Raw genomic sequence first — 27,032 nt, forward strand, 5'->3', positions numbered from 1 at the left:
GTGAGCTTACATGCACCATGCATGAGAGGTCATGCTGGTGGGGCATTCCCATGCTGGCGAGGGCAGGAGAACCAGTATTTGAGCATTCAATACTACACCACAAAATAATATTAGTTAAAATAAAAATAAAGGTGATCTGACAGAAAAGGATAAGAGGTTAAAAAGTGGAAGCATTAAGAACACACATTTATCTACTATTGAAACAGAATGTGAAATCCATGAGGATCAAAGTGACAACAAAAGTGTAATTCGTGATAGGGAATCACTATCAATAATTGTCACTGAGGTGAAACATAAATATACGGAAGACGACAAAGCACAAAGAACAACCGGAAGTATGATGAACTTCACATTAAATTTGGATTTCCCTGTGTCATACAGTTGCCACTGTGTGGTTTATGTTACAATGTATTTTCTAATGTGTTCAGAAAACCAGGCAAATTCCACCACCATTTAGCTACAAAACATGCTGTGTAGAATTTTTTTAAACAAAAATTGGGTGACTTGAAGACTGGAAAACAGTTAGTTACAAAATTGCCCAGGCTGGAAAATCGCACACAATGGCTGAAAAACTGATTCTTCCAGCAACAAAGTTTATGGCAAACATAACTAGGAGAGCAGCAAGGAAAGCCATTAGAAATTATTCTGCCTGAGAACAACATAGTATCTAGCAGAATACATGACATTGAGCGATAATGTGGAAAAACACCTGGTGTCTCTCACTTGCAATTGAGTTGTATATTGCCTTGCAGCTCAATGAAGCAACAGATGTTGATGGTGTGGCTAATCTTCTTTCATGCATTTGGTATATTTTTGATGATTCGGTGGTTGAAGATTTGGTGAATTGTCATTGTTTGCCCACACACACAGCAGCAGAAGATATTCATTGAATTTTGAATAATTCTTTTTTTTAACAGAAAACAATGTTCAGTTGGGAGCTTCGTGTTGGTCTGTTTACTGACAGAGCTTGAGCATTAGGTCGTGGTTTTCTAGCCTAATCGGGCTATTTCTAACTGACAGTTGCGGGGGGTTTTTTAGCAGTTGCGGGTTGAGGTATTTTGGGCTATTTTGCTGCCCTGCTGCCATTGGCCGCATTGCTAGGGAGTCAGGAGGGAGCCTCCTGATCCACCCCGCCCCCTGCTGAGACACCCCATCCTCTTGTCTCATGTGATGTCGTCCCTCCCCCTCCCCACCCCAAGTGACTGTGTGCAGCATGTATGGAAGATGTTGCTGCTGCACTGCCCTTTAGTCTCTCACTCCCACTGCCCTGCTCTGTTCTGCTGCCATCTGCTCTGCAGCTGTTGTGCTGCCCTTCCCCAACCCATGGAGCAGCTGTGGGAGCTTCCTAATCTGCACAGAGCCTGGCGGGGATAGAGGTCAGGGTCTCCCTCGCCCCCACCCATCATGTTCCTAGGTGGGCAGAATGCACCCCTTGCCCCAGCCCCTGCCGCGATAAGAATGTCTGGGGTGCAGGTTGGGACAATGCTTTGGGGCTGCTCAAGCTGGGGAGCATGGGCAGCACGTGCACCTCCCCCCCATTCAGGGAGGCTAGCCTCCTGTTCCACCTCTTCCACCCAGGGCCTCACCCCCCCCTTCTTGCCTGAGGCCCTGCCCCCATTCCGCCTCTTCCGCACTCCCCCCACACACACGCACTCTAACCAGCCAGCCCACCAGCACAGCCCCAAACCCCAGCCAGCCCACTGGGGCCCAGAGCAGCCCTCAACCCCAGCCAGCCCACTGGGGCTGAGCCCTTAACCAAGACTGCCCAGAGGAGCTCTGAGCCCTGTTGCGGCCCAGCCTGGGGGCTCCAGTGGAGAGTATTAGCAGAGGTTTGGAGACATTTCGCCTCCCCCAGCCTCCATTACCCGCTGGCCATGCGGGAGAGGGGGCTACTGCCCCCAGCACATTCAGGGCAGGGATAATTATTCTGACAGCCAGCCCAGCTGGACGTTGCAGGATGCAAGATTAGCGCTGCAGAATGACCACCTGTAATTTTTCCCTAATGTGAAGAAACAAGCATGTGCTGCCATACCACAAATATTGTTTAAATTACACTTAAAACTTTCCCAATTTTTTTCCAACTCCCTAATTTTGTAGTGAATGCAGTATCCCAGTGTGCCCATTTATTCTGCCATTTTGTCCCACTTGTCTGTGAGAGTCTTTTCTTTTGCCAACAATGGGTTTTGTGTCAGGTTACCAGGTAGGTCCATATAAACTGTTACAGAGAAATAGTAATTCCTCTGTGAATGCTTTAATCTTACCAAATCTCCCAAGGGTTGCACTTTTCTAAAACCTTGTTCCCAGAACACCTTTTGAGGAGCTGCTGGTCCTTTATATGTGCAAAAACAAGTAACTGCTGCCCTCAAGCAGCCATTTTACAGCTGTGTGTTTGCTCTGCTATATGGCCTTCTCTTCCAGCTGGTAAGTAATCTTAGCTCCTGTTGTTCTTACTCTTTAATATTTCTGAGGGTGGCAAAGGACATGTCTACACTTACCTCTGGAGCGATCGATCCAGCAGGGGTCAATTTATCACGTCGAGTGAAGACGCAATAAATGGACCACTGAACGCTCTCCTGTCAACTCCGGTAGTCCACCAGAGCAAGAAGCGTAGGCGGAGTCAACGGGGGAGCATCAGCAGTCAGCCTACCACAGTGAAGACACCATGGTAAGTAGCTCTAGGTAGCTATTTTCGTAGCTGAAGTCGCATAACTTAGATCGACTTAGCTCGTGCCCCCCCCCAGTATAGACAAGGCCAGAGTCTCACGAACTTGAGTATCATCTGTGAATTTCATTGAGGTGATGTTTACGCTCTCAAATCCTTACAGCAACACACTAGAAACCTTCTTCCAACTTAATCCTTTGTATTTATCATAACTATTTGTATAAACCTTCAGTACACAGAAACCCAAGCCACTTTGAACAGTTTGCAAGATTTGGCTGCCAAAATTTGTTCATTATAGGTCCATGCTGCCACACCCCCAGCACCTCTACTTCCAATACCTATGATTTATTTTTTTAAATACCAAATTATAAAACCACAGACTACTAAAAAGTTTCCAAACCCTTTTTTTCAAAAAAGGCTACATATCAGACTGAAAATAGTCCTTAGACAAAGATTCTTGTGCACCTACACCCCCTGGAGAACTAAGACACTGAACGTGAAATGAATTAAAAGTAGTAGAACTGATTTTTTTCCATTGTCTACACTTAGAGAAATGCAGAAAGTAAAGTGCATAAGTAGTTACCAACTACATTAAAATATTAAAATTCTTTCATTTGTAGTGGCCTAAGTCAATGTTGTCATTATTATCCACCTAGTCAGTCATGCATCGTGGCAAGTGAGAGAAGTACGGCAAGAAATACAACAAAGATTGGAAATGAGATAATCTCTTTAAAAAATGGATAAAGAATGTACCTGGGAATGAATTGAAAGCCATGTGTAAATACTGCAAATGTGAATTACAATCACATCATAAATATCTTGTTTTGCACATAAGGAATATTGCTCCATTTTTGAATTAATGAACCCTGTTTGACTCTGGATTCAAGTCAGTACATGTTGATAATTCATTGAAAACTGGCAAGCTTAAACTAGCTGCTTACATTGCTTGTCACTCAAGTATTCTCACCGTAGACCATCTTGAACCTACAGTAGCTGAGCTGTCTAAGAAGGACATAAGTTTGCACTGAACAAAATGCACAGAACTGGTAAAAATGTTCATGGCGCTATGATGTCACACAAACTTATGACAGACATAAAAGATGCATCACATTTGCTTTTGATTGACAAAATAACTGATACAACAACTAACAAATAGTTGTGTGTGGTTCTGAGGGACTACAGTAAGACAGAGAAGCAACTTCCGTCAGCATTTGGTGGCATGATCACTTTACTGGGCAGAGATGCTGAATGCATCACACAGTGACATTTCTTAAAGAGAACAATATGCAGATTAGTAATTCTATCGGTCTAGCTACTGATGGCTGCAACACAACATGCGACAAAAACCTCTGTGGTATCCAGGCTCTGCGATCTTCATGCAAACATTGTGTTTACCAAGTGTGTGTGTCATTCTTTGCAACTTTGTTCACCGAAAGCAATTACACTGCTTCCTCAAATATTGATGATATGATTTCACAAACACAATTAGTTTTCTCACAGCACGCTGAGCCAGAAATCATACCATGAGCTCTACGCTACTATTAATGTCAGCAAAGCACCATTGAAGATACTGCAGCTTTTCCGGCTTTCCATTAGTCTCTGTGTGAACAGAATTCTTGATCAGTTTGGTGAACTGAAGCTACGCTTTCAGATAGCCAAAGACAAAGAAAGAAACTGCAATGCCAAAGTCCTTTATCATATGTACAATGATCCAGTGAACAAAATTTCCCTGATTTTTCTACCTCCAGTCCTTCAGGAAGCCTGGAGGATAAACCAAATCTTTCAGTTAGAAAGTGTTAATACAGGAAAGCTGCTGCAGGAATTGATGACATTCTACCAGAGCCTGCGAATGAGAGTTGTGAAACCATGTGTTTTTGTGCAGTGGACTGCTTGATAAACTATGAAATCACATATGAGTCAAATTACTTACCGCTTTGCGCAGTTGATTTTGGAGTTGCTTTTCAGCTGGAACTTTCAAAATACACACTAACCGTTCCCGTTCTTGAAGGCGTCAAAAATAGGTGTCGAGATTTCAAGTTGGAGTCTGTGAAACAGAGGTTGCCACCAAATGCCCAGGTGATTAAATCGCTTGCAGTACTAAGTCTTTCTACTGTGCTCAGTCCTGAATGACGTCATTTTTAACATTGTGTTGTGTTTGTACAAACCTTGGACAGTAGGACAGCTGGAAGCAGCGGTAATGGCGACAGTGATTAAATTCTAAGAAATTGAAAATGACTGAAAAAATAAAACATTGTCAGTTTTGCGAGGAATATATTGCTTTTGGATTCACATCTTCAAATAGCGATCCACCTGAAAGCCTGCGTTTCCTTTCTGGAGAAACTCTATCAAATAACAGTATGAAGCCGACACATTTGCAATGACGTTTGCAACGACATTTGAAGACGAAACATCCCGTGCATGCAGATAAGCCAGTGGAATTTTTTGAAAGAAAGTTTTCTGAGTTACAGACTTGCCAGCTTCAAATAAAAGAAGTGTCAACTATTTCTACAAAAGCACTTGGAGCTTCGTATGCTGTCTCCCTTCTTGTAGCAAAATCAAAGACGCCGTACACAACTGAAGAAGATCTGATTCTGCTTGGCGCTGTGGCACTTGCAGAGCACATGCTTGATAATAAAAGCAGCTAATACTTTCAAGAAAGTACCCTTATCAAACGACACTGTGTATCGTAGACATGGCGGAGTATATTGTCTCTCAACTTGTAGAGAAACTTAAAATGGCAAAATCGTTTGCCCTTCAGCTTGATGAGTCCAAGGATATTAGTGGAGAAGTTCAGCTGATTGCTTACATTCGATACCCTGAAACCACTGATATCAATGAGCATATACTGTTTTGTGAATGTATAAAGGGATACTCAACCAGAGAGGACATTCTTAAACCAGTTGACTTTTTTTTTCCTGAACACTATTTGAATTGGAATTCATGCAAATTCATTTGCACTGACTGGGCTGCTGCAATGACCAGGAGAGTGAATGAACTTGTAGCTAGAATCAGGAAAGAAAACCCTTCCCTGCAGTGGGTGCACTGTATCATACTCAGAGAGGCATTTGCTTCAAAAAAGATGAGTTCTGAGCTGCATGAAATTTTAAATGAGTCTGTCAAAACTGGCAATTTTATCAAGTCCAGGCCACTCAATGCTCACCTGTTTCGCATTCTTTGCAAAGAGACGGGCTCAGAACACCCACAGCTGTTGCTTCACACAGAGATTTGCTGGCTTTCAAGAGGGAAAGTACTCAGTAGACTGTTTGAATTACGCACAGAAGTTCACATGTTTCTTTCTGACCAATCATCCCCTCTTGCCTCTGTGCTTGACAATATTGTGTGGTTAGCTCAATTTACCTAGCTCCCAAATATATTTAGCAAGCTTAATGATCTAAATTTCTCCATGCAAAGCTGTGACACTAACATTCTGAATCTCTATGACAAAGTGAAGGCTTTTATCAAGAAAACTGAATTCTGGAAGTCCAAATGTGGAGACAAAGACTCTACCTTTTTTCCACTGCTTCTTGTGTATGTCACTGATTATCTGCACAGGGGAAATTGAGCAGAGCAAAATTAAAGAAATAATAGTAGATCATTTGGCCCACTTGACATCTGAGTTCAAGTCATATTTCCCCAACATTGAATACAACTCAGCTCAACACGACTGAGTAAGAAACCCATTCATTTTGTCAGTTGTTAGCCACCGCTCTGCCAGTCAGCAAGAAAATCTTCTTGAGCTGTCCTCAGACAATGGTCTGCGAATGAAAATTAAGGACTCCACACTAACTCAGTTCTGGTGCTTAGTACAGAAAGACTACACTGACCTTGGGAACTGTGCTTTGGATGTTCTGTTATTTTTTGGGTCAATGTATCTTTGTGAAGTCTCATTTTCTGCTATAACTGCTGTCAAGACAAAGAACAGGAATAGACCCAATGTGGAGAAAAGCTTAATTGTTGCTGTCGCTTCACTGCCTCCCAGAATTACGAGGCTGACAAGCGAAAAACAGGCACAAGTATCACACTGAAATGTAAGTACAATATTTATATTCCAGTCTATTTATTTTATAATTATATGATAAAAATAAGAAAGTAAGCAATTTTTCAGTAATAGAGTGCTGTGATACTTTTGTATATTTTATGTCTGATTTTGTAAGCGAGCTTTTAAATGCAATGAAAGTTGTGGGTACACAAGACAAATCAGACTCCTGAAAGAGGTACAGCAGTCTGGAAAGGTTGAGAACCACTGTGTTAGGGCATACATGCAACGACACAGAATCTGTTGCCAACAGTTTGCAACAACGAAAGAAGTGATTGCACTGATCACTGCTGATATGTATGACCTGCAGCAGAAGCATTCTACTTCCGATGAAAACTGCGAGGATGAAATGTTGCCTTTTACAGATGAACAGTAACAAACTAATTCAACAAAAAATATGGACGCTGACTACCATCACTGAATGCAATTAGAAATAAATATATAATAATGTTTTTTTTTAATTTTTAATTGATTTTTTTCTAAAATCAGTTCTGTATTAGGTATCTAATGAAAGCTTTCATTTGTTATTTGATGTATAGCTCAGTGTGTTAATAAAAAAAACCTTTGTTTTAATAAATTGATGGGGCTACTTTTGAGCAAGTAGCCAATAAATAGATTTGGCTATTTTGGGGCTACTTTTTAAATGACTTGGGGGTATTAATGTAGTCGACATTTGGCAACCTGTAGTTGCGTTAGCATTGAAAAAATGTCAACAGAATTAAAGATAGTCTTTAATGATGCAGTTAAACTCGTGAATTTTATCAATTCACATCTATGAATTTGTGCATATTTAGTACTCTTTGCAGTGACATGGGAAGTAAGCATTCAACATTACTTCTACACGCAGAAGTCCATTTATCCTAAGGAAAGATATTGACCCATTTCTTCAAAATTCATTCATTATGCCTTCCATGGATTATCCTTCTGAACTTTCTAACAGTCTTAAAAAATGAAAATTGGCTATCACAAACTGGCATACTTAGTGGACATATTTTCTCAGTTAAATGAACTGCTTTTAGGTCTCCAGGGAATATCAGTGGCCACATTTGATGTGCAAGACAAAGGAGAAGTCACGATAAAAAGGCTTCAGTTGTGGAGTCATCCTGTAACAGATGACAATTTTGATTGTGTGCCTTTATTAGATTCATTTTTATGTGAAAATAATTTGACTCTCAATGAAAATGTAACATGTAAGATTCTTCAGCCTGTCAGTATGCTCTCCCCTGATGTCTAGTGTTTTCAGGAACAGACCGTATTTGCATAAACACACCTACTCTGTCTAGGTACACAGCATGATGGAGCTGCTTTGCCAAAGTGATCAATTTTGCCTGGTGTTGGGTCACAAATCACTTTACTATTGAGTGCAGAAGTAATGAAATGTTGTTATTCTTACTGCATGAGTAAAGGGCAACAGAACTGTACTTAGCCTGCCCTGATTGAGGGGGTCACCTTAAACTGAACCTCACTCACTAAGCAGGGGTAGGGATGCTAAATCCCAGTGAAGGGAAGAGTGGGTGGAGACAGGTGTTCTTATTTGGTGATGTAGGCTCTGCTTAAGAAGTCCTAGACACCATTTGACCTTCCCTTATCCAGTGTTTAAAGACAGGGCTGATGGGACTCAATTGAGGGTCTTTGTTTTGTTTGGTATTTGTTAAAGCTGAAATCACTAATAACCAGGTGCTGAATCTTTGAGCTGGTGTGGGACCATCTTGCAGTGAAAGGGACTGGACAGCCTGCACTAGCAGGAGGCTACTCACCAAGAGCTGGGTTAAGTGGTGGAACATCAGAATGTGATGTCACAGCAGAGACAAAGCAGTAGCAGAGGACAGTGGCAGCAGGATGGTGGCCAGCAGCAGCAGTGGCTGGGGGTGGCAGCAGAGCAAATGGTGGCAGCTGAGGTACTCTCTGCTTGATGCTTGTGCCTCCCACCCACCCAGAGTGGGAGGTGAACTAACGTGAACGCACCTCTGAACTCTGGGTCTTTGCTGACCATGAACAGCAACTGTGAGGGGGTGCAGTGAAGGAAGAGGGGAGTGACATGTTTATCAGACTTTCACACCACAAGGTGAGAAACTGAGGCAAAGGAAACTGCCCAACATACTCTGGAGCGGGTGTTTTTGTATAGTCATATGGTTGTGGTGTTTTCCCAAATTAATGCTGGGTTCCATTTCACTTTTTATTGAAAGAACAACAGAAACTAACAATGATTGGATAAAGGGGCAGTTGGAGATAAACATGGAGCTTACAAAACACATACCAATCATCATTCTGAACATTCTGACTGTTGGAGCAGGCACTGTGTACTGCTGTCTGCCTAGAATATTTTGGATGCTACTGTAGTATGACTAAATCACTGGGGGATGATGGAATCCATGCCATTGTGGCATGGTAACCTCCATGTGGCTATGACCATCTTTTGTTCTGTTTGATCACTGCCTAGCACAGTGGGGTCCTGGTCCATGACTTGGGCTCCTAGGCACTACAGTAACACAAATAATGAAATGATAATACTAGTAACGATTGCTACCTAAGTTCCATTATCCTGCACAGGAATATGTTTTAAGGCCCTTGATGTATTCCCTGGCAGTGACAGGAATTGAGGTCTAAATAAAGTTGGTTTATCTGGGAAGCACTGAGGGGCCACATCCTGGTTAGAATTGTCTCAGTATGGTCTGCTGCTGAGTCTATACATAAACAACATAACAGCATGGTTTGGAGCTTGCCATTTGAGCTCTGGACACCAGATGTCACTGTTGTTGCACATTTCTATAGGACAGATGTCACTAACTTAATCCTACCACATGACTAGGGCCCTTCGTTTTTAGTTTTTCCTGGGAATTTATCATTGTTTATTAGTACATCAACAGAAACAGGTGAAAATTGGTAGGAAAACTATTCATAATTTTTCTGGGTAAACATTGGGATTTATTTTGGTGGACGGAACGATGGGGAGGAGTGTTCAGGAGATTAATGCTTTGATGAAGAGAATTCAATGTGGTTTGCTGCAGAAGTAAAACAGAATTCAAAACACAATGCCACCTCTGAATTTAAGAAAAAATATCTCTCTAATCCTCAAATAAAACTTTTCATTTGAATAAACAGTTTACTATTGTAGACTTAGAACAATTAGCCTATAAATATTTACATTTAATAGCTGGGCCAAACCATTTGCAGCGCATACCCACAACTTCATCCTTTTCTCCTGTTTTTGTTTGTTTAAAGCTTTTGAATACTTGTGTTCTGAAACATATTCTGCTACAGATTTTTGCCTTCTTCCCATTTTAGTGTGTCAGATCTTTAAACCATTATCTACTAACAGCTTGAACTGTGTATGGGATGGGCATGAGAGTAATCATTACATTCAGATGTGCACACACTTCTGAGCTTGCATGCGTGCCTGTTTGTTTATTGTGTGTATCTTCTAAACTGATACATAGCCTTACTTCAGCAGGCTGCTTTGCATATACACAGACTAATGTATTTTCATAATACATGCATCTCATACAATGCATTTTTCCTAATAAAACAAATTATTTTTATATATTTGAACGATACAAAAGTATGGTGAAAATCAGGAAAAAAAACAAATAATACTTTTTTGTAACAGAATTTTTTCGATAAAAATCAGTTTAAACTGAAAATGAAGGGGCTTACACATGACAAATGGGCCGTGTTGGGAGTGGTCAGTTATTCTGGGGAGTTAAAAGAATCCTGAGGGTTCCCCATGAGTTCCCCTTATTAAGTTGTCTGATAATATTTATATATGCTATTTTTCTTGTTGCAAATCCAGATTAGCTGTTTTATGGAGCCTGCATTTAATATTAGTGCTTAAACTTGGCTTGGTGTATTCTGGGGGTAGCTGAGACCTAGAAAGGGATCTATTGACAAGGGGTAGAGATTACCCCTGCTATTGTGAATCATCCAAACCCTTTGGAGGGTCCCCAATCCCTGGCATGGGTGACGTACCTGCACAATCTTGGATCATGCGTATGTATATATATATGCAGCTTGCTAGCAAGAGTCAGGGGCAACCTCACAGTGCTAAATTTTTCCACATGCTGTTGCTCAGGGGCCACTGGGCTTCACCTTGTACCCAAATGGGTCAGGTAGAATTCCAGTTAGGACTGCGTAGGTCTTGTGCTTCTCTTTTGGGGGTAAAGAGGCACTTTTTCAGACATCTGGAGTTTCACTGATTCCTGTTCAGCCCAGTGTACAAGGCAATAGAATTCGTGTCTCTTGTTAGAGTGGGAAGAAAACTCTCCCCTGCACTTCCCTCCCCCCCCCATCCCCACACACACACACAAGCTCAGCAGTAGCCAGGCACACTGGAGTAAACTAAAAGTAGCCTAGACCAAACCAAATGCTAGCACTTGTAATGTAAGGAACAATCCTACATTTATAGGGAGATGAAGTGGATTATCCAGGAACATAGAAATTGTTATACTGGATCAGACCACTCATCTATCTAGTCCAGTATCTCATCACCAGCAGTGACCAGTATCAGATGCTTCATAGGGAAGTGCAAGAAATCCTGCAGTGGGCAGTTATGGGAAAACCTGCATCCAGGAAATGTTACCTTTGAAACCACAAATAGAGGTTGGACTATGGCCTGAATATATATATTCGTGGGCTGCAGGTTGCCCACCACTGCTCTGTAGTTTATCTAGGTCACTGTATTTTGGTGTTGATGCACTCAATTAGGACTATGATACAAGAAGTCACAGTGTAGTTCGACATTTCTTCGTCATATGTTTGAAGTTTATCTTCATACACTCTGTCATTTAAAGATGTACCGAAGAATCTTCAGAGGTGGCAATTTGGGTGTGTTTCTAGGGATTTATTGGACTATTGTCTGAATTCAAATCCTAACTGTGCCACAAACTATTTGTGTGGCTGTGGGCAAATCGCTTAATCTCTCTATGCCTCAATCCTGCCCTGTAAAACAGGAATACTACTCTTATTTTTTCTCACCCCATCTTTTTCTCTTTAGACTGTACATTCTTTGCGGCAGGAACTGTCTCTCACTATGTATTTGTACTGCATTTAGCAAAATAGAATCCTGATCTCAGTCGAGGCTTCTAGGCATTATTGTAATACAGATAAATATCATCATTTGAGCACTTAGTTAAATCCCTAGAAAACACAGAGATTTTTCAAAAGGAGAGGGAGAACAGTGCTTGAGTTTTGAAAATGTAGCCTTTGCTCTAGGAGCCTGAGCAGCCGCTGGGATTTTCACGTCATCTCTCGCATGAGGCTTTCCCAGCTTTTGGTGTGCCTACTTGAAACAAAATCCCACATCATTCATAAGTCTATATGCCATTCATAATCTATCAATCTTATCTCCATTTTCAAAGACAATGTGCAAATATCAAGCATGGAATTTTCAATTGCAACAGTGGATATAATACTAATTTCCCCCTTTTAATTGGTTACCTTTTTTAAAAACAACTGTGACATCTCCATTATGCTTGTGCTAATTTAAAAAAATAAAAGTTAATTATTTCCTCAATTTGTTAATTTCTCTTGTCCACACTCAGTGCTGACAGAGCAGTCTGTTAAAACTATTTTGGCTACATGTCAAATTACATCTTTAGTTATTTCCAGCATATTATTAATCTCCAAGTACTGCTTGAATCCTCATGTACATTTTTCTGAAATGAAATGGATCCTAAAAGCAAAGTTAAATCTCCTTAATTTTCTCCCTGTGGTGATTATACCAGTTTCAAATGGTGATATCCATATCTGACTAAAGGAGGCAATGTTTGTTCTATTAGCATTAATTCTGACAAATCTGAAACACCAGTAGCCTTATACATCCTTTGTTCATTTTGTAATGCAGAGTTCATCTCCATCCCCTAATCAGTTTTGGAACCTGCACTCCTGCAACTTTTAACCATCTTTAAAAAAAAAAAAAATCGAAGGACCTGTCAAGGTGCTTGTCTCTTTAGTAGAAAGAATTAACTAATTGAAATTAATTTCCCTAAAATCTATCTATGCTTATTATGACAGCTTCCCTTGTTCCTAACCAAGAGTTAGTAAGCACATTAGAGGGCTCGTGCTCCTACTTCATCTGACAAGGCATATGCTTGTGTATGCATCATAAGCAGTCCAATAAAGCAGTACATTGGCTTGCATTTTCTTGTGTCAGTCTTTGCAATATTGCATGCCATCTTATGTTTATAAGAGACTAAATGAGGCAGGAAAATACATATATACTTCTTATGTACTGATGGGAGCTAGCTTCCTCAGATCTGGCAGATTCATGCTTTCCAAACAATTCACTCAAACCTTTCCTCTGGGCTTAGGCATGCTTATGCAAAATGATGGGTGAATCCTCAAAGCCTTCCCACCCTTCAGACCCATATACAACTCCGTTCTGAGCCAGCGATTAGACATATGGCTGTTGTCTGAGCAAAAAAACTCCATTTAGTTTTAAACTGCTGCATACCTTCAACCTATGTGTACTGGCATTTGCCACAAATCTCAACATTTGCAAAACTAAAATGGATTTACTCAAATTCCCTGTGGAAATATCAGCTACACTAGGGAGGTAATTTCCCATTAAGAATTCAGCATATCCTGTTATCTCTGATAAAGAGCTAGTAATGCTTCTGAAGCAAGCTGTCTTGGATAGTCCAAATCAAGGCTCAGAAGTCATACCTCCCCTCCTGTTTGACTTGTCAGTAATTCCTCTCCCTCTGCATGAAGTTACTATCTCTTTCTGGAACATGGGACTTTGTATCAGTGTTCAACATAGCAGGGGTAACATATTTGGTAAGACTTGTAACTGTCAGCAGCAAAGACTAAATAAATATTTGTTAAATACACACAGAAGCGTATATGTTGATCTGTTTTACTGACTTCAGCATGGAATGAGAATTTCACAGCAGGAGAGTACTTTTTATAAGCTTCCCTTTCCTGGAGTTTATCCAGCCCTCTAGGGAGACTCAGCCACTCTGTTGTTTTCCTTCCTTCTGGGAAGTGTTGTTCTAGCTAGGTAAAAGCTGCTTAAATTTTGATATAAAAAAAATTATTTCAGAGGGTTAAGACACTGCAGTGATACCCAGTGTTCTAAGTATATTTAGGGTTACCAACCCTCCCAGATTGGCCAGGAGTCTCCTGGAATTGGCCTCAGTCTCCTAGTTGCTATTGAAAGCAATTTGTAGGATGTTAATAGGCCAAAAGTCCGGTCAGCTGCGCAGCGGGGCTAAGGCAGGTTCCCTACCTGCCGTGGCTCCGTGCGGCTCCCAGAAGCAGCCGGCAGGTCCCTGTGGCCCCTAGGCACAGGGGCAATCATGGCAGCTCTGCGCACTGCCCCCACCCCAAACGCTGGCTCTGCAGCCCCCATTGGCCGGGAACCGCAGCCAATGGGAGCTGCGGGGGCAGTGCCTGCAGGCGGGGTCAGTGCGCAGAGCCACCTGGCCACCCTTAAGCCTAGGAGCTGCAGTGATATGCTGTTCACTTCAGGGAGCTGCCCTGAGGTAAGCACTGGCTAGCCAGAGCCCACACCCCCTCCCATACCCCAGCTCTGAGCCCCCTCTTGCACCCAAACTCCTTCTGAGAGCCTGCACCCCAACCTCCTGCCCAAGACTCAACCCGAAGCCCCTCTTAAACTGCAAACCCCTCAGCCCCAGCCCAGAGCCCACACCCCCTGTCGCACTCCACAAGTTGGCAAGAGCAAATGGGACAAATGCCCATTTTTGCCAAAAATAAATTTTTTTTAAAAAGTCAGGACAGCTGGGCCAGGGCTTTAAAAAGGGACTGTCCCAGCCAAAACAGGATGTACGGTCACCCTAGCAGCAGGGCACATTCACTTTTAATGCTGCATTGCTGAGTCAAAGTTCCCTTTGTGGACCTACCCCTAACTTCCTACAGAACCCCATGGGACTGATCCTGCTGCACTGAAATCAGTTGGAGATTGTCTTCCACTGCTTGCAATGGATATAATGTTGACAGTTAAAAGTTGTCTGGGAACAAGAGTCCAGGAGGAAAAACCTATAAGAAGAGGGGTGGAGCTAAGACCTTCTGGGCATGATACAAAAATATCTGTAGGCTTTGATAGGCTTTTTGGAGAGGGTTGACAGTATGCTTTCCAGAACAATGAAGGGGTGGAGAGGAGTTTCTGGAGGTGATTGACTGAATTCCTGTTGAAGTGATTAATGCTGCTGGGATTTTATTGTACTATCAGTGATGTATTAGAGTGCTTAAAGCCTTTCATAGAGTTGGGGTTTTTTTTAATTATTATTGTACTTAAATCTAAGTAAATTAGGAATGAACCACTTTTTTCCCCTCTCTGAATACTGAAGGAGATGAGCCACACTGTAATTTGTGGCTTGGGGGACTTGGCTGAAGCAAACCACAATTCATATTTTTGCTTTTGGGACTTAGACTTAGGAAAGCCAAAAAGTGTTTGTGTTCTGTCCTTTCAGGGGCAAGATATCAGTCTTTGCTGTTGAGTAAATGATATCCCACTGGTCTCTAAGCTTTCCTTTAAGTCCCCTTGGCTTATGCAGTTCTGACAGGCTTGCTTCACAAACATTCATCTTAACATGAACAAAACACTTGAAAATACACTTTAAAAAACTATCTATGTTGCCTGTGGGAAGATGGATAAAGTGACCTAAAAAATGCTTTTCTTCTCTGCGATTCTCAAATTTTAAAATCTCTTTGTGATGGGGTGTACGCCTCACACTAGCCCTGCAAGAGTGAATTAATCCAGCTAGACCCAATCAGCCAATTAGGCTGCAAAAGGGAGAGATTTAAGCTGGAGGAAGCTAATCAGAAGGAGGCTTACCTCTGAAGGAACAGGCAGGGCTTCTATAAATCCAGGAGACTGGAAATAGTGCGGAAGGATGTAACGAAGTTGTGATAAATGAAAGGGGAGGTAGCTCCCTTTGATAGACACCCAGCCAGCCAGTTAGCTGTAAAATTCCTCTTGGTAACTGTTCTTGGCTTGCTTTACCAGTAAAGTGTTAACAAGCCCACAGGTAAAAGAAAAGGAGTGGGTACCTGACCAAAAGAGCCAATGGGAAGGCTAGAACTTTTTAAAATAGGAAAGAAACTTTCCCTTTGTTCTCTGGAGAAGCAGGGACAGAGCAGCAATGCTATAAGCAGGAATGCTGTGTGTAGTTTGAACCAGATATGAAAAATTATCTTCCATACCTAGAAGGAATCATTTGGATAGGTATCAGAGGGGTAGCCATGTTAGTCTGGATCTGTACAAGCAGCAAAGAGTCCTATGGCACCTTATAGACTAACAGACGTAATAAGCTTTGGGGGATAGGGAACGTTTAGATAATGCAATCAGGTTTATTCTTTATTTTGGCTTGTGGACTCCTCTATGCTAACCACAGATGCTTTTGTTTGCTTGTAACCGTTAAGCTAAACCCCCAAGAAAGCTATTTTGGGTGCTTGATTTTTGGAATTGCTCCTTTAAAATCTACCAAAAGCCTAAGTTCCAGATGTATTTTCTTTCTTTTTGTTTTAATAAAATTTACCTTTTTTAAGAACAGGATTGGATTTTTGGTGTCCTAAGAGGCTTATGTATATGTTGTTTAATTAGCTGGCAGACACAGCTAATTTCAGTTGTTTTCTTTCTCAGCTCTTCCCTGGAGGGGATGAATGGGCTTGAGGATACCCCACAGGGAGGAATTCCCAAGTGCTCCTTCCTGGATTCAAAGGGGTTTTTTTGCATTTGCGTGGTGGCAGCATTTACCAAGCCAAGGTCAGAGAAAAGCTGTAACCTGGGTAGTTTAATACAAGCCTGGAGTGGCAAGTATTAATTTTCAAAATCCTTGCAGGCCCCTACCTTCTGCACTCAAAGTGACAGAGTGGGGATTCAGCCTTGACAGAAGTTGTCTGCAGTCACTCCCTAGGAGAAGAAAGGGTTGTTTGGGGGTTATAGAGGTAGGTAGCCTATGATTACTCCCAGGAGTTGGGCTGACAAACCCAGAGGAGTGGGAAGAGACAGAAGGTATGGAAGACGCTCAGGGAAAGGCTGCAAGTTTCAGAAGGGAGCAGACTGTGACTGTTGCTGCTGACTAGAGAGAAGGATCCTTGAACTGGAACCCAGAGTAGAGGGTAAGCCTGAGTTCCCCTACCAGCCACTGAGGAAGTGGCACCATCTGGGCAAGGAATGAAAAGACTGCCTGAGCCTGTTTACAGGAAGGGACTTTGATACCATGGAACTCAGAAGGGGGGAATGCTGAGTGACCTGACCAGGGAGCTGAGTCATGAAAAGGCAGCAGTAGCAACTGAAGCAAGAAAGTAGCTGAAGACCAAGAGAGAGAAACACAGATGGAGTGTGAAGGGGGTCAGCCATGCAAAGATAATGCCCAGAACCCATAGGTGCTGGAACTAGGGGTGCTGCCGCACACTCTGGCTTGAAGTGGTTTCCATTATGTAGAGCAGTGGTGGGCAACCTGTGGCCCATCAGGGTAATCCACTGGCGGGCTGCGAGACAGTGTTTACATTGACCGTCCACAGGCACAGCTACCCACAGCTCCCAGTGGCAGCCGTTTGCCGTTCCCAACCAATGGGAGGGGCAGGAAGTGGTGCAGGACGCAGGGGGGTGCGGGCCGTTGCTTCCCGCAGCTCCCATTGGCTGGGAACAGCAAATCATGGCCACTGGGAGCTGCTGTGCATGCAGACGGTCAATGTAAACGCTGTCTCGCGGCCTGCCAGTGGATTAACTTGATGGGCCACAGGTTGCCCACCACTGATGTAGAGAGTTTACAGTTTGGTTCAATGGCTTTCAGCACACCCACTATAAAAGTTGTTCCATCACCCCTGCCAGAACTGCCAGGAGGCAGCACCACCTACAGTGAGTAGAGCCCTCCCCACAGCACATTTCATGTTGAAAACTCTGAGTATGTGTAAATGCTTGCTCCAGTAGAACTTCTATTGCACAAATGCTAATAGAAATCTCAAAGATTCTTCTACACAGATCATAAATCAAAGTACATCTTAATATTTATCTAGTAAAGACAATATCTATGTATACATAGATGCCTGTGTGACATTGTCTAATTAAAATATAACTGTGCAAACCATTGTTGCTACCACTGCTATATAACTGCAGCAAATCTTATACAAAATATAACTCATGGCCAGAAAGGGTTAAACAGCTTGCAGGCTGAATGACCCAAAGCCGACCTTTAAAGACATGCTAAAAATGTTAATTAGGGCCATTGCATGCTAAGTAGGCTAGAATTTTGAAATGCAAACCTATGTTAGAAGTTAGAGGTAATAGTAATTGTGTGTATCTTCGGTGCTATGCATGTAATCAGACAGTTCCTGTCTATCACTCTAACTATTGATTCAGAGATCAAAATGTAATATTAACATTGAGATGAATCTTCGGTAAAATAATGTCTCTTTGTCTATATGTCTCTGAAGTCTGTGATAGACTGCCTAATGGATAAATTGACCTATGTTAATGTGTGTAATTACTGGTGGTGTTTAAGTAAGTGGTTACATCGTTGTTTACTAACCAGGACTGCATGGTCAACTGGATGCTAGAACACTGTATAAAAAGACCCTTGGGTCCCGATTCTGTCATCTCAGATCTGCTTAAGCTTCATCAGGGGAAGTTTGAGTCACAAGACTGAGGTCCCAGTTATACTGGTATGCCCTGAATAGTATATTTGGACATTGGACTATGACCCTTTATAATTCAGTTCATAGAACTCTTTGCAACTACAAAGCTCACCATCTCTGCTATGAATCTGAACCTCAATGGACTGAACTCATGTCTGTATGGATATTGATCTTTTAACCACACTCTTTCTCTATTTTTTAATAAATTTTAGTTTAGTTCATAAGAATTGGCTGTAGCATTTATTTGGGTAAGATCTGAAACATTCATTAACAGGGAGGTAATGTGTCCGATCCTTTGGGCTTGGTAGAACCTTTTCTTTTATATGATGAAATAAAATTTTCAGAAATCATCATATTTGACTTAAGTACCTGGATGGAGGCCTGAGGCTGGATCACTTTTAGGGAACTGCATTGTTTGGACTTCTGAGTAACAAATAAGGTAATAAAGAAGCTGTTTTATGCTGGCTTGGTAAATCTAAGTATTGGAATATCCACCAGCTTTCTGGGGATTGTCTGCCCCATTCTTTGCAGTTCACCCTAATTGAGTGATCATAGCTGGCCCCCACTGGGACACAGTTACCTCAGAGGGGAGCCAAGCTAACTCTATATGTATAGGTTTCAGAGTAGCAGCCATGTTAGTCTGTATTCGCAAAAAGAAAAGGAGTACTTGTGGCACCTTAGAGACTAACCAATTTATCTGAGCATAAGCTTTCATGAGTTACAGCTCACTTCATCGGATGAAGTGAGCTGTAGCTCATGAAAGCTTATGCTCAGATAAATTGGTTAGTCTCTAAGGTGCCACAAGTACTCCTTTTCTAGATGTATAATGGTGTAGGTATCGAGATAAGACAAGCCCCTTTTACTCAGAAGAGCAGACCTGCCCTCTGCCATGTCTGTCACCGGTGGACTGGCACACAGATAGATCTCCCTCTTCCCTATGTATAGTGTGTGAAATAAAGACTGACTATAAGTAAAGTTAAAAACAACAGGTAAGTGTGTTGAGGGAATAAGTACAATAAGGGGAAGGGGATGAGCATGAATAAAACAGTAGCTATAGGAACTAACATAAACAGGGAAACAGCAGCTTAAAACAGGAGCATGAAGCTCAGGCCCAAAATACAAAGTCACCCTGGCAATAACCATATAAAACCCCAACTAAGAGAACCCTAATTATCTCACTATCAGCACATCTGTGGCGTCGAAGTCCAGGGTAATTGGAACCCACAAAGGAGGAGCACTGGAGAGTCCCTGAATGTCAACCAGGATGGAATAAGCGGACCGAGAACCCTCTGGTGATGACGTCCCCAGGAACAGGAGCAGGTAAGGTGGAATGTTGTCTTCTCTTTTCTCTTCACTTCAGGAAAGGTGGTATCCTTCAACGATGCACTGATGCTGCAAAGACCTGAACCATGCACGCACAGTCACTAGGATGGACTGCGCCACTTGTCTGTGAGTGCAGTCCTTTTATGCAGTTTGTGGTGGGAAAACATGGTATAGTCCCAGTAAAGGCGGGAAACAGTCTGAGGTAAAATGTTCTTGAGATCGCCCAGTGGCGGGGACAAACCAGTTTGATCCAGTTGTTACTAGGTCATGACGACAGGGCACAAAAGAGTCACAAATGGAGTTTACAAGATGACAGTCCAGACTCCATCTTGGATTGCTGCCATATCCTTATAAACTAATTATTAGGCATAACATGCACATACATTTAATAAACTAACAACAATTTAACAATTTACACCCAACATATCCCCTCCTTGGGGCCTTTTTACTTAACTAATTATAAAAGGTCCCAATCAACCTCAAACCATGTAGAATGATAACAATACATATTAACATAACAATGCACAAATAATATAACAGGCAAGCATCTACAAGGTATTTAAAACAGAGATATCAAAAGGAATTTGCTTAGACTTCTTTCTACCTTTTCTGAGCTCACACAGGTAAACATGTAATATAACCACATATATGATTAAAAGGGATTGTATTATAAAGAGCACCATGATTGGGTGGTGCATAACAATCCAGGAGGCATGAGCTTCACCTGCATTGGTGGTAAGATACCTTCCCACCAATGTAATGGAATAGTTTCATCCTTCACCTTTTTGAGGACTCATTTATCAACTGAATGATGGACTGTGAGCAAGGTTTTGAGACCTTCCGTTTTTAAAGTAATAAAATATTGTTTGTGATGCAATAGTTTTTTTAATAGCTTCTAAGTTAGCTCCAATATGTATGGGCTCTATATAATTATATAACCGATATTCAGGTTGTATAACTTTGGACTCTAAATCACGCAGTGTTAGGTTAATATCACATCCTGTTAAACTGAACACTTGACACAAACAAGTATTTATAGTAAAGTTGTTTGCTATATGATAGAACTTATTTACTACAAACATTGGACACAGGCTTCTCAAGCAAATATGTTTGTCCACCTGGACTATGGCTGACTGATTTTCAAGGGAATGATGGTGTAACTCATAATTGCATGTCCCCAGTAAAGAGTTTAGACACACAGGCCTCTTCCCATATGCCCGAAGTACAAGTATACCCCAGTCCCTTTTGCTCCATACAAGCCCGTAGATTAACTGGTTTATACTCTTTTCCTTTAAAATGTACCCATTTACTATCCTCTATAGATACCATGAGGGATTTGTTGGCGAAGATTTCCAATGAAACTAGAGGACAGATGACTTCCTCAACAGCTGATTTTAAGGTAAGTGCAAGGGCTATGATTGTTTCATTGTGGGGATAATATGTAAAGCTAACAAGTTTCCACGATTCATGATGTTTCTTTTCAAATTTATTGGAATTACTTCCAATTATTCGTTTTAATTCTAAGGACACGTTTCCATTCAAACCATCTCTCATGATTGATTTTGCCACATTCAGTAACCATTGTTGTGCCTCTATGCAGGTCAGTGCCTCAGACAGATTTGATTGCAAAATACCCAGTGCTCCCAAGACTTGCAGGTGGTCTTGTTCTTGTATATCCAGCCAATAAGGGAGGATATTAACAATATCAAACTCGGTGGTCCCTAACTCCATCAACGCTTATGACAATGGCTCAGTTAATGTCAAAACGTCATGCCCTAGATCGCCTATTCTTTTGGCAAGAAAGTTCTGGTCGATGGTATTAATTACTCCAAGCCTGACTCCTACATCTCCAAGCACCTTGACTATTATATCCCTTTTCTTTCTTTGCTGTACAGAGGATGGTAAGATGCCTTGTAGCCACGCTTTCCATCCCATCAATTAAGGTGTCACAAAGGGTGCACGTAGAAGGTGTAGTGGAATGATGTATAGCTGTATTGGCATTATGATTTTCTTTAAAACAAACTAAGGTTTAATCATTACAGTTCTTGAAACATCTCTTTTTATGACAAAAGGTCCCACATAACTAATTTTTGGTGGTGGCGCAATGGTTAATTTGAATGACGTTTCCAGTTCAAAGGGGCCCTTGAAAACCCATAGTCCAGAATGCAGAATACTGGAGTTGAAAATTTCCAGTTCAGGTAACATTATGGTGTTTTTCTGAATTGTCCTATTTACAAAACTTGGATGAAACATAATTAGTTAAACAGAACATTGATCTGTACATAATTGGCAGGATAGAGTCATACTCTGATGTTCGTTGGTATGAGGAGGGGTTTTGGCCCTATACGCAAATCTCTCTCAGAATGTGTATGGCAGGTCCCCACAAAGATATTTTTTAAACTGCTCTAGGGACCTCACTAGATGCACTTTGTTAAAAGTCTCATCTCCCTCCATGGTAGATGTTTGGTGACATTCTGCAGACTTTTGGTGACAGTTAAATAGCACAATCCCTTTGATTTATATGCAGATAACGTGGCCTCATCTCTGATCTCCCTTCCAAATTGCATCCCTTTTCTTAGCCCTATTTCCTCTATTTTTCTAGGTCTTGCTGCCCTTAAGGGTATGGTAGTAGGAGGGGAATTTGTTGTTGTTTTCATAGTAGGTGATGGAGATGCTTCCTTCCATGGTTTTTCCTGATTTTGAAGTTTTGCTTTATTGTAGTTGGTCTGACATATCCAATCTTCATTTTCAGGGATAACCCAATGTGCAGGGGTGAGAGGGATTTGAGTTGCTGGCAGATTTCATTTTCCCTTTCGTCCAAATCCAAAAGTGCGTACCTAGACTAGTCTGTTAGGTGGTGGTTCTGTTCTAATGTCCTCAGGGAAGGGCTTCATAGGAGCATTAGGTGGTACCATTCCCATCATTTGGATTCTAGTTCCTTGATTCCTCTGATGTATAAGTCTTCTCTTTTGAATCTTCCTCTTGGTCATACTCTAAGATAGGGATTTTCCACTTGTAGAGTAGACTTTCATTTACTTTACAAAACCAATGTTCATTCTCTTGAACAACTAAACTTTGACAAGTCCATAGGCATAACCATGCCATAACTATATACATTAGACATTTTTCAGAAATGTTCATGTTTCTTCCAGCACCTATAAAAGAGAACATGAAAATGTTAAATACCCTATGGTGGCTTATAATCACTTTTCCTTGTTCTTTCCTTCTCAGAATTATCAGGACAGATATTCCCTTTCCATGCTTTAAGTTGCGTACTATGGAACCACTTAGTGACTCGTTTCTTTCCAGATCTTAACTCTAATTGGTAGGTGGTGGGACTCACTTTGTTGACAATGGTGACAGGACCAAACCATCTGGGGCTGAGTGGATGGTTCTTCTCTGAGTAATATCTGAACAAAACTTGGTCACCTACGTGCCATTCAATAAACTGGAGGTTATTATTGTTTTAGGAGCAGCCGTGATCTGTATGCTATGTATAACCTGTATGCTCAAAAGGTCTGTTACACTTTTCTTCCCCACCCCCCCGTCTCCTCTCCCTCTTTGAATACCAGTGAAGTGGCTTTTCCCCTCCCCCTCCCTCCTGGATTGCTTGTGGGATGAATGGGGGTTCCAAAGAGGATGGATCTAGACTGTTCTCAGTGGTAGCAGATGACAGAACAAGGAATAATGGTCTCATGTTGCAGTGGGGGAGGTTTAGGTTGGATATTAGGAAGAACTTTTTCACTAGGAGAGTGGTGAAACACTGGAATGCGTTACCTAGGGAGGTGGTGGAATCTCACTCACAAGCTTGTACCTCCCATGAAGGCCCTTCGCCCGGACCGCCTGGCCAGTGGGTTCGCCACATTGCATTCCATCATGCCTCGGGAAGACTTACCTTCATCACACCATCTATTGCTGCACTGTGGGACACTTACCTTGAAGGATCCTGACATCTCCAGTGCTGTGCCTGACCTGGGAGCGTGAGTATGTGAGCGTGACCCCCCATGTCCACTTCTTTTGAGCTTAGCTATCACCATAATAAATGTGCTGCTTTCTGCCAAACTCTGGTGGGTCATTAGTCCTCCCTAAGCTTACTAGCTGGCCCAATTTTGGGTAACAATTATTTAATCTTTGGTCCATCTTTTTACAGTTGGTCTTCAGGGTGATAGCTACCATTTTTTGCACATCAGAGAGTACCTTCAGTAAAGATTTTATATACTGGTCAGTTACTACTTTCGGTTGATATTCATCAGGGGGCACCCCTCCTGGCACCCATCATTACTCCGGTGTTACCACAGGCCTTCCAAAGAGCACCTCATGAGGTGTAAAACCATGGGATCCTATTGTGGATCTTATTGTCATGAGGATCAATGGGAGATGTCTATCCCAGTTTTTGCCTGAGGCGTCTATAACTTTTCGGAGTGGAGTTTGACCTTTCCATGAGGCCTGAAGCTTGGAGGTCGCCCACTACGTGATATCTTTGTCTCACCCCAGGGCTATACAGAGTTGTTTCGTCACTTCTCCAGTGAAATGGAGGCCTTGGTCCAAATCAATGACTGTTGGTAAGCCAAATCGACTAAATGCATTTTCTAGCAGTAGTTTAATGGTAGTTTGGGCAGTACAGTTGCGTGATGGATAGGCCTCGATCCATTTGGAAAAGGGATCAATACATACTAGACAGTACTGGTTTCCTCTGTTCATACGAAGTAGGGGACTGATGTAATCAACTCATACCCTTAGCTGTGGACCATCCACTGGCTGATGGAGAAGAGGTCCCTTTACAATTTTAGTGTCTGGATTATTCTGAGCACATCTTAGACAATTGTTAATAAGGTGCTCAGTGTCCCTTACAATTTCTGGACATCAGGCCACAGTAGCCAACTTCTTCAGTGTCTTTTATACCCCAAAATGACTTTGGTTATGTTCTAATTGTATTAATTCCTGACTAAGCACATTCAGAATTACAAGCAGTGGAATGTTCTCTTTCTCTGATTCCTGATCTTTACCTTTGTTCTTTGTTGCCATGATTAAGCCAGATGGATGCTGCTGAATGTTATATGATTTAGACTTTCCATTCTTTAAAAGCTGTTTAATTTCTGGGTCTCGTAACTGCAACTGTATAATGTCCTGATGGTCAGAGGGGTCTGTTGTTGTTGTTAGGGCATCAATAGTTGCCTTTACTTTGTCTCATCTGGACTCTGGTCCCAAGCTTGCAGCTTGCTTTGCTAGTTGGCCTACCTTGCTGTTTAGGAGGGTGATTTCTGCCTGGTTTTTACGGTGAGCCTTGACTTTGACCAAAAATGTGTCACCCCCCGGATTCCGCTAGCTGCCATGCATATTGTAGGTATCCTGCGTAAGCCACTGGCTGGTTGTCTGTAGTTTTCATATCTCTTGTTTTCCACACTGTCATCCAGTCCAGTAGTACTGTCATTGCCCAATTAGAATCAGTACAGATGGTAATGTTCGTTGAAGCTTCGGCGTTTTCCAAGGCTACAATAATTGCTACTATCTCAACAGCCTGGGCTGAGTTATGCCTAATGGTTCCTTGGAACACCTTGTCTGTAGCAACATGTAAGGCTGCAAATCCTGTGGCTGCTTTTCCGTTAATGTACATGCTACTACAATCTACAACCCATGTGTCTCGATTACATGCTTTAGCTTCTTCATACATTGATTCCAATTTAAAGGGAAATACAATTTCAGGAGTCTTGATTTCCGGAAGTGGACATTCATGATTTGTCTGGGACTCTGTTGGAGCACAACGTGCAAAGAGTGCCAGGCTAGGGTGTGTGACTTTCTCCACCTGTATCTCCTTGTTGATCAAGGCCAATGTCCAATTAGCTAAACGAGGGTGACTCTCTCTCTGAGTTGGCTCTTCCAGTCAGTACATACTTTACAGAAGTATGTGTGGTCTTCAGTACTATGGGAGCCATACCTACTATGTACTCCCAATGCGCCAGTGCCCATATGAGAGCTAGTAGTTCTCACTCACATTCTGTGAATTTTTGTTCTACTGCTGATTGAAACCTATAGCCTATGGCTCTAAGGTACTAAGAAGTTCCATTGTGTTGTAACAAGATAGCACTAATTGCCATGCTGGTAGTGGCTAACTGGAGGTGGAAGGGCTTGTCTACCTGTGAGAACGCCAATGCAGGTGCTTCCATTAAAGCTTTCTTGAGTTGCTGGACCACTTTTTGTTCTGTTTCTCCCCACTTCCACAGTTGGCCTTTTCTGAGTAGTTGGTATAGTGGCCTTGCTTTTTCACTATAGACTTCAATAAAGTCTCTAGAGAAACTGACCAGGCCCAAGAAAGATCTGAGGGTACTCACGTCTGTTGGAGCAGGCAGTTTGGATATCAGTTCTATTCGGTTAGTGGCTGGCTTTCTTCCAGCAGGACCCAGTTGTACTCCTAGATAGACGACTTGTTGTTGTACTAGTTGCACTTTAGTTGGGTTCACCATGAATCCAGCTTTCTTCAGAATTCCCAAAAATTCATCCAAACCTTTGATATTGTCTTGCTTGGTCTTTGAGCTATCAGTATGTCATCCACATAGCTAATGATGTTATCTCGGTAAGAGGCAGTTTTCCACAATGCTGCAACAATTCAATGACATAGGCTTGGGGCATTGTGATACTCTTGGGGAACCCTTGTAAATGTAACCTGCTATTCGTTGAAAGTGAATGCAAACTTATAGTAACAGGAGGGATGCAGTGGCATAGAAAAGAAAGTGTTGGAAATGTCCAGAACACTATACCAGCATGCACCCTCAGTAATTAAGTTCATTACTTCTGGGACCTTGGCAACAACAGGAGCTAACCTGGGTGTCACTTTATTTAGTCCTCTGTAGTCCACAGTTAATCTCCAGGAGCTTCCATCTGCTTTTTTAACTGGCCAGATATGAGAATTACAGACACTCTGGCAAGGTGTTAGTACTTCCTGGTGTAGTAAGACCTCTATGATAGATCAAATTCCTTCTTTTGCTTCTGCAGAATACTGATACTGACACAATGGTTTCGGGTCAGGACCTTCCAATTTGCAGCTTGAACTTTACCACAACTCAGTTTACTGGGAGCAAACACTTCCCTGTGTTTGCTGGTAACACGTTGGATCTCTTCTTCCCATACAGGGAGTTGCAGTTTTTCTGGAGCCTTGGCAGCACAGATGAGGTGGGCGGCATAGATTATGCTGCCTGATTCTCCTTGTTCTGCTTGGATTAGCATTCTATTGGGTAAATCGATGGCTTTATTTAATCGTGGTAATAGATTTATTCCTAGGGTGCTGGTGCTATCCAGCTTCTGTAGTCCAAAAGATGCCTGCGTAGATAACGACCCAATATGACAAGTGATAGCATATGTAAAAGGAATAACACTTTCTTTTCCATTATAGGATACCAGAGATTTTAGTTCTTTTAC

At 42.0% G+C, this 27,032-nt stretch overlaps 2 long non-coding RNA genes across 3 annotated transcripts in view; one reads left to right on the forward strand and one right to left on the reverse strand.

Moving 5' to 3' along the window:
- The first annotated feature begins 2,317 nt into the window (after positions 1 to 2,317).
- LOC142071944 (uncharacterized) overlaps positions 2,318 to 27,032 on the forward strand; it is a 58,519-nt gene continuing 33,804 nt past the window's right edge. The window contains exons 1-4 of one of the 2 annotated variants that reach the window (XR_012668204.1): positions 2,318 to 2,665; positions 3,283 to 6,690; positions 19,482 to 19,616; positions 20,942 to 21,018. This is a non-coding gene — a long non-coding RNA (uncharacterized LOC142071944). The remainder of the gene's footprint in view (positions 2,666 to 3,282; positions 6,691 to 19,481; positions 19,617 to 20,941; positions 21,019 to 27,032) is intronic. The other variant, XR_012668205.1, reaches the window with a different exon arrangement.
- LOC142071945 (uncharacterized) overlaps positions 19,268 to 27,032 on the reverse strand; it is a 53,423-nt gene continuing 45,658 nt past the window's right edge. Inside the window, exon 3 of the long non-coding RNA XR_012668206.1 lies at positions 19,268 to 22,774. This is a non-coding gene — a long non-coding RNA (uncharacterized LOC142071945). The remainder of the gene's footprint in view (positions 22,775 to 27,032) is intronic.

This window comes from Caretta caretta, chromosome 4 (assembly GCF_965140235.1).
Source record: "Caretta caretta isolate rCarCar2 chromosome 4, rCarCar1.hap1, whole genome shotgun sequence".
NCBI lineage: Eukaryota > Metazoa > Chordata > Testudines > Cheloniidae > Caretta > Caretta caretta.